This window comes from Pipistrellus hanaki (assembly GCF_964339955.1).
Source record: "Pipistrellus hanaki genome assembly, chromosome: 2".
Classification (NCBI taxonomy): Eukaryota; Metazoa; Chordata; class Mammalia; order Chiroptera; family Vespertilionidae; genus Pipistrellus; species Pipistrellus hanaki.
Genome location: NC_140504.1, coordinates 73,331,746 through 73,344,638, shown reverse-complemented (window position 1 = coordinate 73,344,638; position 12,893 = coordinate 73,331,746). Strand labels below are relative to the sequence as shown.

At 35.4% G+C, this 12,893-nt stretch overlaps 2 protein-coding genes across 2 annotated transcripts in view; one reads left to right on the top strand and one right to left on the bottom strand.

The window, feature by feature from the left end:
* CMSS1 (cms1 ribosomal small subunit homolog) overlaps positions 1–12,893 on the bottom strand; it is a 370,171-nt gene that overhangs the window by 192,593 nt on the left and 164,685 nt on the right. The window lies entirely within an intron of this gene.
* Positions 1–12,893, top strand: part of LOC311618179 (filamin A-interacting protein 1-like) — a 254,901-nt gene that overhangs the window by 121,996 nt on the left and 120,012 nt on the right. The window lies entirely within an intron of this gene.

Here is a 12,893-nt window from a genome sequence, read left to right as displayed (position 1 = left end):
GAAGATACATAGGAAAGAAAAGAAAATCAGCAATAATGAAACTAAAAATACAGATTATAAAGTGAATTTATCTTGGGTAAGAGAAGGAATTCTTCTTTCTCTGGAAATGGATACCAAGTGATTACTAGGAAGCATAACAGCTTTGAGTTTCATCTTTCTTTAATTAGCCTAGAGAAATCTAAATTATATGATCAAAAGGCATCCAGAAGATAAAAGAAGAAAATGATCAAAGGTTTCCACAAGCTACAGGCTGCATTTTTCTCCTGGAAAAGTAGTACCACCCACAAACCTACATCCCTTGGAAACTATGTTTGGTAAGTACCAAATTCCAAAAATGCAGATTCTTTAGATAATGCAATACATAGTATATCTTCATAGAATCTGTTAACACACATACATTTAAACACAGGCATATATATGAGACCAAATGGTCAGTCAACCAGTTGACTGGTCGCTATGATGCACACTGACCACCAGGAGACAGATACTGAATGCAGGAGCTGCCCCCTGGTGATCAGTGTGCTACCACAGGGAGCATGCCGCTCAGCTGACCATCCTGGCGTCCCACCAGCTCAGCCACTCCCTCCCTCAGTAGTCCTGCAGGTCTAATCTCTGGAGAATGGGCTGGGTATCCACAGACTGATGCCATTGGCAGGATCCCAAAAGCGCTGCCACCAGCGGCCTCCTGGAAATTGGCCTTAGGCACCATAGCTGCTTCCCTCCCTAGACGCTCCACAAAGAAGAAATGAAATAAAAGTGGCTGCCAAGTGGCTCCCGACAACCAGTGCAAACGTCAGCAGGACAGTTCCCAGGGCAGCAAGGGTGTCCCAATACCATCCGGAGGGCCAATCGTATCCTTGCCACCTCCCCCCCTTGGGATGGATGCCAGAGGCAGGGGTTAGGGATGGTGAGTGCCGCCAGCCTCTCCCTATTAGGACTGACTGGGTGCAAGTCTGTGGCAGGTGCAGCAGGTGCAGCAGGACCGGGAGGAGCGGGAGTGGCAGGAGGCATTGGACTGCTGCTTTCAGCCCAATCACTGCAGGCCACGTCGAGGGACCCCACCTGTGCACAAATTCATGCACCAGGCCTCTAGTGTAATAATTCTGAATGTCCATATAAGATTAACTGGTTTCAACTCTATGGGTTAGCAAGAGTCTGAAATGACTCTTCTGAAAATTTTTTATTTAGCCTGGTTGGAGTGATTCAGTTGGTTGAGCATTGCCTTGTACATGAAAAAGTTGCATGTTTGATTTCTGATTGGGGCACATACCTGGGTTATGGTTTCATTCCCCAGTTGGGAAGTGTACAGAAGGCAACTGATCCATGTTTCTCTCTCACATGGATTTCTCTCTTCCCTTCCCTCCCTCCTTCCCTATAAGCATGTCCGTGGTGAGGATTAAAATAATAATAATAATAATAATAATAATAATAAAATTTAAAAATTTTAATTTAATTTGATCTTGATTCTTGACATGGAAAAATCTGAGCCCACATTTTAAAAGCAATTTTCTAAGACACTATGTTTCATTTAAATTTTAATAAGGTTTGTCTAATAAGAGTGATTTACAGCGGTTGCCAACATTTCGGACCTCATAGACCACCAGTGGTCTACAGACCACCAGTTGGCGACCGCTGATTTAGAAGTTAGGTTGCCAGATATTTGGTATTTACAGCATAGCAAAACTTTGTTACATCATGCTATTCTTATTTTGTCTTTTTATAAATATTCACTAGTTTCAGAGCTGCGTACAAAGTTTTTAACTCTTAACAAATCTTTTTATTATTCATTTCGAAGGAAGTGATAGTAAGAATCACACACACACACACACACACACATATTTATTTATTTATTTATTTATTTATTTATTTAAGCACCTACCTTATTTCCCTGCTACATCCCCCACAATCTCCCCTCTTCCATCCACCTACTGGTGAATAGGGCCCTGGCAATTGTAACTTCCCTAGGTATTCAAATGTATAGCTAAGACTGAGAACCATTGGGGAATAAGAAAGAACAATGAACTAGGAAGACTTAAACCCCAAACCTCTCCTGTAGCTCTCCTCCACCTGCTTGTAGTTCGCTGTCCCACCCTCCTACAGATCTGCGATCCGTTCGTTACATGGTAGGTTGTTACGCCTCATGGTGTAATGGATAATTAGCATATTCCTCTCTTATTAAATAAGATAATAAAATTAAAAAGTTGTTGAAATAGAACAAAGGTAAAAACAAGATTTTTATGAAGCACGTACTGACAAACAATGAAAGTATAGCTCATCTTTGCAGTCTGGTATGCTAGCTCTTTTTAAATACAAAAAACCTTTGATTTGATTAGCAAAATATAGCTATATTCCTCAGAAAGAGAATAATGGCCTAGAAGAATGCTACCCTCAAAATTTCAGGACGAGAGATTTTCAGTTATATTTTAAAACTAGGTATATTACTGATTTTTAGATAAAGTCAATAAAATGTTTACTGCAAGCGTGTTAGTGTTATTTTTAAGTTAACAAAAGCATTTTTGCTGACTTGCTCACTGGACATATGCATATAATTTAAAATGGAATTTTCAAATATTTCAATTACATGGATCCATGAAAAAAATAACTGAGGTCTCAAGACTATGCTGCCTTAATCAGTTTGGCTCAGTGGATAGAGCATCGACCTTCAGACTGAAGGGTCCCAGGTTCAATTCCAATCAAGGGCATGTACCTTGGTTATGGGCACATCCACAGTAGGAGGTGTACAGGAGGCAGCTGATCAATGTTTCTAACTCTCTATCCCTCTCCCTTCCTCTCTGTAAAAAATCAAAAAAATACATATAAAAAAAGACTATACTAAACCAATTCTGATTTTTGGTTCATGTTAATAACAGAACTCTTAGTTCTATCAGACCTGTGGCTCTCTATTTTAATAAGATTAAGGCCACAAGGTTCAAGCTTCTTTAGTTTAAATCTCTGCAACAGAAAATATTTCTTTGTACTACCCCCCAATATATTCTTGCTCTTCAAACTAGATATGGGTTTCTCAACTTTGGCACTGTAGATATTTTGGAACAGATAATACTTTGTCATGGGGGCTGACCTGTACATTGTAGGATGTTTAGCAGCATCCCTGGCTTATACTTACTAGATGATGCACCACACAACTCCAGTTAGGTTAAACAAAGCTGTCATCACACATTGCCAAATGTGCCCTGTAGGACTAACGTGTACTCCATTGAGAACCACTTAACTAGGAGAGGAAATATTCTCTTCCCCCTACTTGAGTTCTTGGGCCCATACTATGACCACTTCATTTTATCCCAGTCAGTCAATCTCCCTCTCTCTTTCCATTTGTAATCTGTGATTACTGTCTTTGACAAATTAGTATTTCAATTCTCTCCCCATTAAGAAAATATAAACATACCAATCAACCAGCCTCAAATTCTGCAACTATATAGTTACTGTCCTCTGTGTTTTCTTTCACTAGGAACTTTTAGGAAGATAACCATTACCAGCACTTTTCAAATTATGTTGTTAAAAATAATCTATGCTTGTGAGATATTTTTAATTTGTTTATAAAATGATATAGCCATGGAATGGAGGGCCATATATTTAATGAAGCAAGCTTCATGAAGGACCTCCTGATCCCAAAATATGACACAATCAACTTTACACACTGATGTATAAGCACCATCCATTAACCATCCTGGTGATGTAAGCTATCTTTACGACTTACAATTTCAATACATTTGGGATATTTGGTTCTTATTAAAATAAAAATGATTTAAATATTCTACCTTGGATCTTCTTATAAACTTCAAAATACATATGAAAAATTTTAATTCATCTGTGAATACATTTCTTGCTGTTGATTTTGGTTAATGTGCAAACTGTACCTCATGAGGTCCTATTAGTATGAAGGCATTGTAATACAAATGTGTTCTATGGTTACACTAGCTTTGGCCTTCAATGTGCTTTATGGATATATGCAATAAGACTTTAGAAATGGCCTCTGAAATAAAGCTTTTTTTATAAGAAAAATTCAGCTGGTTGAAGAAAAATCAGACTTATTTTTTAAAGTACTTTCTTGAGGCTTATCTTTCTAAATGACCAATTCAATTTTTGGAGCTCTTTAAATGTTCTAAAGCAGTATTCCTCAACATTAAAAAAACACAAAATTATGCCCTCCCTAAAATGATTTTTCACTCAATCCTCTCTCAACTCCAATTAATCCAAATCTTACAAAGCTTTACTTTTGGTAGTATATGTTTTATAAGAAAAGGACATAATGATTATATTGTTTCTAGCAACGTATGTCCTGCTTCCCCTTCCCCCCCCATCTCTTATACCTTTTTCATGGTACATCATTTAAGTAATTATATTTAACAAGGTTTATCTTGTTCCCACTAAATCTTTTCTTCCTTGAGCAATGCCCTCATTTTAATTAACTCTGGAATCCCATTTGGCCAAATTCATTATCACTGTAGTCATCTGTTTGTTAATGTCCCTTCTAAAATATGGCATGTAGATCTAAATGCATTATTTCATACATGCTAGAATTATAGGACTATTTGAGCTTTTACTGTATATACTGTGTTTTGGGCTGGTATTTAGCAACATAGAATGTCCTCAGTAAATATTAGCTGTAATATTTTCTTGGTTTTATCATATACTTAACTTAGCTTTTCAATCAGACAGGATTTTAAACAAAAAATAGGTTTACCACCAGTGTGGCCAAGTGGTTGAGTGTTGACCTATGGACCAGGGGGCAGCCAATCAATGATTCTCTCTCATCATTGATCTCTCTCTCTCTCATCAATCAATAATTTTTTTTTTTAAATAGGCTTTTCTATTAATACTACACAATTCCTTCCCTTCTACATTCTGGGATCCCTCCCCCATGGTGGTTAAAGTGATTGGCTAGAGAGGAGGCTCTTAGTTTTTTTGGCAAAGGTGTTCATTCTTTCTAAAAAGCATCTGAAGGGGGAAATTCTTGGTAAAGAACCTCTGAGAATAGAAACTCTTTGGCAGTGTGCTGAATGACTTGCAGTGACTGGGATACAGGACAACTGACCACATCAGAAAACTAACGCAAGTGATAGAATTTCACAAACCCTTAAGAGTTCATAAAAAAGTTCTCCAGGGCTCATGAGCTAATGCAGACTAACTGGTGCCTTCTGTTTTTGCTCTGCCATTATCTATCATAATAAATGATTAAATCCTAAAAATATATTATGGGGTTTTCATCCTTGGCTCTAGATTACTTGTGGAGAAGACAAAATATAACATTTAATTTGTTTTGACAAGACATCCTACAGAATAAATAAATGAATTGCTACTAGTAAAATTGTATTCAATGAACGCATTTTGTGGTTACCAACAACACATTCCAATTTCATTTCTTTAAAAATCTGCTTAAGTCAATTGTGATGTACTTCCAGAAATATGGATTATTATTTCACATCTGAACATTTGATAGAACTGTTTTATTTTACCTTGTTTCATACCTATACATACACACACCCCTTTTTCATGCTAATTAACATATAACAGAAGTCAAGAGATCAACCAACAAGACAATAGAAGTCTATTAAATGTAACTAATTTTTATCATATAAGATAGAAACTTTTTATCTCTTAGCTGTCCTTCAGTCTCTTTTCAGACCAAACCCACGTTCTCGCTACTTTTGGCAAGTTATTCTATATTCTGAAAATATTCCTTCAGATGTTCTATTCTCCTTTGCTTTCATCCTCTGATTTTACTTTCCTCAGTAACTGCTGCAGAGTCATATGGAATACTGGTTTGAGCAGCTGGGAATGAAGATTCTAGGTGAACAGTGTGATGATTTAATTTCTCAGCATCACTGCTAAAGACACCTTTTCTTGATATTTCAATAATTCAGATGAGTTAGAGAACAATGTCCTTGAGAAATTATTTTCAAAAGGCACTGAAGACAAGTGAGATGATGGCTGTGAAAACGCTTTGAACCCTCTGAAAAAATAGTATTTCTGAAATGTTCATTATTGTGTGTATCATTCCTAATGGACATAGAACAATGACTTCCCTCATATACATGGGGTGGGCACAAAAGCACAGCTACTATGGGGATACTTCAAAGACATCCATCCTACACATTCTCACACAGCACTGTATGTTTTACTTTGATGTAAGAGACTAAAAAACATGCTTAACACAGCTGCCTTCAGCTGCAAGCCCACATTACATAGATTTATTTATTTTTTTATTGCTGCATAAATTACTATTTCATAGGGTTGGGCTGTTCAATTGTCATCACAGATTTTCTACACACATGTTTGAAAAATGAGTAAGGATCATTTTATGAAATACTACATATGGCATTAAGAGAATATTGCAAATGAATGGTGGTCTGGTTGCTTCTAGGAATAAACAATGATTCAAAAAGTTTCAAAATTATTTGAAGAAAGATTTGCACTCACTTACACAGCTTCAAATTAAATTGGTGGATGTGAAATATATTTAATAAGCATGACTGCCAAAAGAAAAGAGATCATGGTACAACAAAGAAATAGAAAAATGCTTACATACATATACATAAATGTGCATAGTACACACATATAAATGTTATTAAAAGTATTCCAAAATACTTCTATGGAATTATACCCCAAATTTCTACCTAGAAATATGATTTTTAAAACTAGATAACAAGTATTAAAGTAGAACTAGAATAAAACATAGACAATGAATTGCTCTTAAATACCACTGGCCCAGTAAGTGTCCTGGATTCTAGAAAGAATGAAATGTCCATAGAACAAAAGCCTTATCGTCCTTTATAAAACAGTACCATTTCCAAGGGGAAATCTCATAAAGAAAGAATTTTTCCCTATTTCTTGTGAAATTGAGCCTTAAAAAACAGGGAAAGAAAAACACAACCATTTTCACTTATGAACAACTAGACTCTAATGCTGGCTTATTACTGTGACCTTTACTGTCCACCCCCAAATTATCCTTAGTTAAGTGATATGATATAATATCTTTAGAAACTTTCCGCTAGCATAAATCTTTTAAGTGAGCCATATATCCAGATAAGCTTTTTATATTTTTAGTGTTGCCCCAAAAGTTGGCCATGAAGAGAGGACATAGCGGAATTTTAGGTAGAGTCTTTCTCATTTTTCATCTTAAAATAGTTTCTTACAAAGAAATTGGATTTAAGAATTTTTAACTTTGTTTCCATGAGGAAATTATTTAAGATGACTTTTTATATTTATACTAGAGGCCTGGTGCATGGATTCATGCACAGGTAAGGTCCCTCAACCTGGCCTGAGCCCTCTTGCAATGGGGGACCCCAGGTGCTCATCCCAATCCCGCTGTGTCTGCTGCTGTGCCACCACTCGGTAATGTTGCCAGGCAGGCGGGAGACTGGTGCTCCTGCTGTGGGAGCACACTGACCATCAAGGGACAGCCCCTGCATTGAGTGTTGGCCCCCTGGTGGTCAGTATGCCAAAGAGTGACTAGTTGACCGGTTGTTTAGTCTTAAAGGTTGCTTAGGCTTTTACTGGTGTGTGTGTGTGTATACACACACATATATACATATACATACAGACACACACACACACACACACACACACACACTATTCTGGATATAAAAATGCTAAGTGTTTTACTATTAAGAATTTATTTCTAATATTTTCCAGGGGTAAGGCTTACAAAATGCTTTCTTTTGAAATGTTCTTTTTTATTTTATGTAAATGATAACTTGAGGTAGGATTATGAAAGACTTTAAAAATGAATATTAATTTATAAGAGGATCAGCTGACATAATAATTTGCAAATGGAAATTGTGGCCTATTTCTATTTATCTTGCAGTTTTTTATTTTAGGTTAATGATGGGTATATATGCATATTACATGCTTTGAACTGGCTTTCTAGTTATGGTAATGGATTTTCATATTTCATCTACTTTTGTAAATGACTGGATATGAAAAGGCCATCAAAATAAATTAATTGGTCCATAAAGAAACCACCTAACAGTCCTGATCTCAGCAGTATCATGCTCAATTCAAAATGACAAATTTGGAAGTGAGTCACCAGGCAAGGGCTACTTGGTGATGTTTTATATCTAGCATACACTACCAGTTGACTTTCAGAATGAAGATGTCTGGAAGTACAGATAGAATACTAGTATGTGACAGCATTAGAAGCAACCTGGCTTTCCTTCCTTTTCATTCCACCATGTTTAGCAAAAATAATACCAATAGGCATACTTCAAAAGTGAATAATTTTAAAGTTCTTTCAAGTCCAGCCATCTAGGACTTCATTTAATATGATTTCCAAAGACTTTTTCTAAAAAGCTGCTTTACTTATCAATAAATAAATAAATAAATAAATAAATAAAGTAAGTAGCGCTTTGCTTAATTTCTTCATCTTAGAAATATTTTTCCATTTAGAAAATCCCAACCTCCAAAACTTTAACCAAGAAAATTTTAATTTACCCAGATAGTTTCAAGAGCTCTTTTAAAAAAGAAAAGAAAGTCTTCAATGAAATTGATCTACAGGCTTGAAACAGAAAGAGCAACAATTTTTTTCAAAGAATTATTAGAAATATTTAAGAACCACTTACATTCCTTATAAAATACTAAATCAGGAAAAGAACAATACATGCTAAGAACATGATGCCATGATGCACCATTCTATCTGTTTAACTATTACTGCATAACTAACTGGTGTGCAGTGAAGGTAGGTGTCACTGACACTGCCTGGCATTTAACTGACTGCTGTGTGTATGTACTTGCAATGGTGAACCCTGCTTAAACACCCAATAAGGGACAGGCTCCTCCAATGATTTTTGGAACCTGTAGACTGGTTCACCTGTGGCAGAACACAGAACTAGAGAAACCAGATGCTATAAGTAGTTAAAAAGAATTCAGCTAAATATTTAAAGAATTTCTAAAGGACAATTATAGGGTAGAGTGAGAGCTGCAATCACAGGATGTTCAAACTTACATCCAGGCTATTCTCCAGGGACCTCCATGAGAAATATGGGGGCAAGTTTGCAAAACAGAGAAAACCTCTGAACAGGAGAGAATAAGACAGAACAAATGTTGGAAGGGACAACAATCAAAATTTTCCAAAAAATATCTGAGACATCAAACCATAAGTCCGAGAACACAGAGAATCCCGAGTAGGCTCATCATCAATAACAAAAATCCTATCAGAATCAACTACTGAAAACTTAAAATAAGGAGAAAATCTTGAAGGCAGCCAGAAAAGGAAAAGACATATTATATAGAGAGGAACAAAGAAAGAATTACAGTGGACTTCCGGCCATAAACTATGCAAGGCAGAAGACAATGAAGTGACATCTTTAAAGTGTTGAAAGAAAATCACTGAGCAATAAGACAATTCTTAGAGTAAAGCTTAGATCCAGCAAGAGTCCTACTAGTAATCTGGCTGCAGTCCCCTTGTTCCCAAGTTCATGGTGTATATATATTTGTTTTGGACATAGCTTAATAATTTACCTACAAAAATCCAATAAGTAGCCCTACTGGTGTGGCTCAGTTGGTTGAGCTTTGTCCTATGCACCACAAGGTTGCCAGTTCAGTTTAGTTCAGTCTCCTGTTGGTATGCATATGGGAGGCAATATTTCTCACATCAATGTTTCTCTCTCTCTCACCCTCTATCTCTAATAAAATCAATTAAAAAATTTAAAAAATTCAATAAACAGACATCACCACATTACCATCTGATTCTGTTTTATATGTATGATTATTTTTTAGTTATAAGCAAAAATGAGTAATATATGTAGGTCATAGTATCTTTTTACTCTTCTTAAATAGACTAATAATTGCACATAATTATATAACCTTACTATGTTCTACTTTCTAAGTGCTTTGTATATATAAAAGAAATATTATATTACTGTTTGCTTGCTAGCCCAAAGATAATATGCAATAATGTATGCTGCTATTTTTTTTAAAAAAACTTTCTTTCTATAACTTATTGCATATTTTAGTTCCACATCTGAGTAAGAATGTTACTTTTGGAATGACCTTGACATAAGTATACTCAGGATTACTGAAATATCTCTTTCCCTGGATCAGAGATTTTCAACCTTTTTCATCTCATGGCACACATAAACTAATTACTAAAATTCTGTGGTGCACCAAAAAATATATACTTTTTTTTGCCAAATTGACAACAAAAAATTCGGTATAATTTAGATTCATTTACACTGGATGGCTGTTGTTGTGTTGGCTGTTGTCATTTATTTATTTATTTATTTATTTATTTATTTATTTATTTATTTATTTATTTATTTAAGAACCTAAGGGAAAAGAGGTTAGTGCCACTGACTAAATAGTGAGGTATTGCATGTTTTAAAATTTCTTGTGAAACACTGGATAAAAATCACAGTTCTAAAATAGTGCTCTCTCTTCCTCTGTCCCCTGATACTCTGGTCACTTTCTATCTGCTTACCTAGTTTATTTTTCATAGCATTTTTTACTACATGAGTATTGTATTTTTTTATTTATTTGTCTGTCTATTGTCAGTCTCCTGTACTAGAATGTATGAGAGTAGGGACTATTTCTCTCTTAGTCACTTGTTGTATCTCCAGCCTTTAGAATAATTCCTGAAACTAGGAGTTTATCATGTATTTGTTGAATAGATACACAAATGTATGCATGAATATATGAGCAAATAAAAGAAATTCCTTTCACCTAAGGAATTAGTTAACTTGGGGTAGGGAGGAACAGAAGCAGGTAGAAGTTGAATGCCCATATGAAAGGTGCATAATTGACTTAGCTATGATCATCTAAGATGTTCAGCACAGTCCTTGAAACATTAGCAGACACTCAAATGTAATTACCTGTAATCATTCATTGTTGTTCTTATCTCATGAACTCATCTTAACAAACCTATGAGGATACTACCATTTTCAGGTTTGCAAATTCAAAAAGGTTAAACAATGTGACTAAGATTACAGAGGTATGAAGCGGTGGAGTTGAATCCACACAGGCATGGCAGACACCAGAACCTATGCCCAGAGGTGGGTAAGAGAACATCAAAATGCTGCCTATCTTGTTGAAGCTCATTTCATGCCCTCCTCATTAGCTCATCTTGCCTAAATTATAATCTTTAGTTGAATAAAATTGAATAAATTTTTATTAAAGTCATAAAATGACAAACTCTTCCCTCCAAATTTGGGTTTTTATCTTTGTTTTCTAGCTTGTGAGACCCAATAACGGTAGCTTTAAAGTCAATAAGGCAAAATGTGGGCTTTACTAAGTTACACAAAAATCCAGTTTTATGGAGTCCTAAAAAAACTGCAGGTCCACACCATAATAAATCAACCTGTGCTTGAAAGCACAAACTGTATATACTGGCACCTGATTCAGCTAAGATAAAAATGACAAGTCCTTCAATGATAAATTGTCCTCTCCATATTATCCAATGGAAATATTCATATTGTCCAATACCTACAAGCAATTAGGATTGAGTTTAACTTTCAAATTAAAAGGCCATTAAAATGGAGCATAGTTTCCCCATTCCGTCTCTGAAAAATATTCAGAGAACTTTCTTAGTCTTAAAGCTTGGAAGGAATATGGTACATAGTCTCAATTTCCTTTTATCACGGAGCAATTCCTCCAGCTATCTGAAACTATAGATTATATGAAACTGTGGGATAAAAATAAAATGGGAAACTATGCAGGACCTTTTAAGTTATTTATCACTTATACATTATCAGCCAAGGACAGCAACATTTTAGAGTCAATCTGCCCCAGACCGCCACCCCAGACCCCAAGCAGCAGGCCTCAGAATGGAGGAACTGAACCTCTGACAGGATACTAACATCCCAATCTCTGCTTTCCTCACTGCTGCAGAAACTGGGGAAAGTTGTCCACTTACACAGGGTTTAAGAGCAAGTGCATTTGTCTCTCATCATCCATGTAGGGTGTTCATTATTCCCTTATCATGGGGGTTTTAATTTTCAGCCAATTAGTTACCTACAGGATATGAGTATGAATTCTGTAAGACCTGAGGTGGAAATATTAATGTTTCATATTACAAAGAAGATATTAGGTGTCTACCAATAACATCTGGCAATACAATTTAAATGTCAAAATAAGTAAGATAAAAAGGAAGGATCTGCATATATATTTTCACTTGTATAATTTAGATTTCTTTTTTTATATGACTATATAATTTCATATTTAGAATGAGACTAAATTAATAATCATATTAAAATAGGATTTTTAGGACTAGGACTTTAAAACAGACTTTGAAATGTATAAGCTTGCCTACACACCAAAAAATAATTGTTACCCTACTGACAAATTCTCAAACCAATATTTAAAAGTTTTTAACATACCCTCTAATTCTTTATAGAGATCAGAGGGAGAGAAACATTTTTATTCATTTCCTTTATGCTATGTCTAGATAATGCTCCCAATTTTTCACAGAATTCACTGAGTCCTAAAACAGATCTTTAAATCCAAACTTAAGTTTTTATTATTCAAGTGGCCTCATTTTACCCTTCATCTTTCTTAATAATTGTCATTCCATCCATTTCTTGTATAGTTCTGAACCTAATTTTGTGAATAAATAAAAGGGAAGCTTTAATGGTTTCTGCCTCAAATTCTCTGGCCTGTTTCTGGCTCTCAGCTTTTATTGCCAAAGGCATTAGGATCAAAAGATGCTCCTTGCTGAAATGTTTACTCCCTGCAACTTATCTCACAACAAAGGAGTTCATTATTTACATCTAACATGAAAGAGAAAGTTCCAAAGTAAAAGGCCTGCATCAGACAGAACCAAGTGATAGAATTTGCTTGCCCCACACACATGAAAATTCACATAATCAACATCTAGTCAATCTAAATGTCCTAAAAGCAAAAATCATCTCTTAGAGATGGGGCAGTTCTGGCTTTCTTATTCA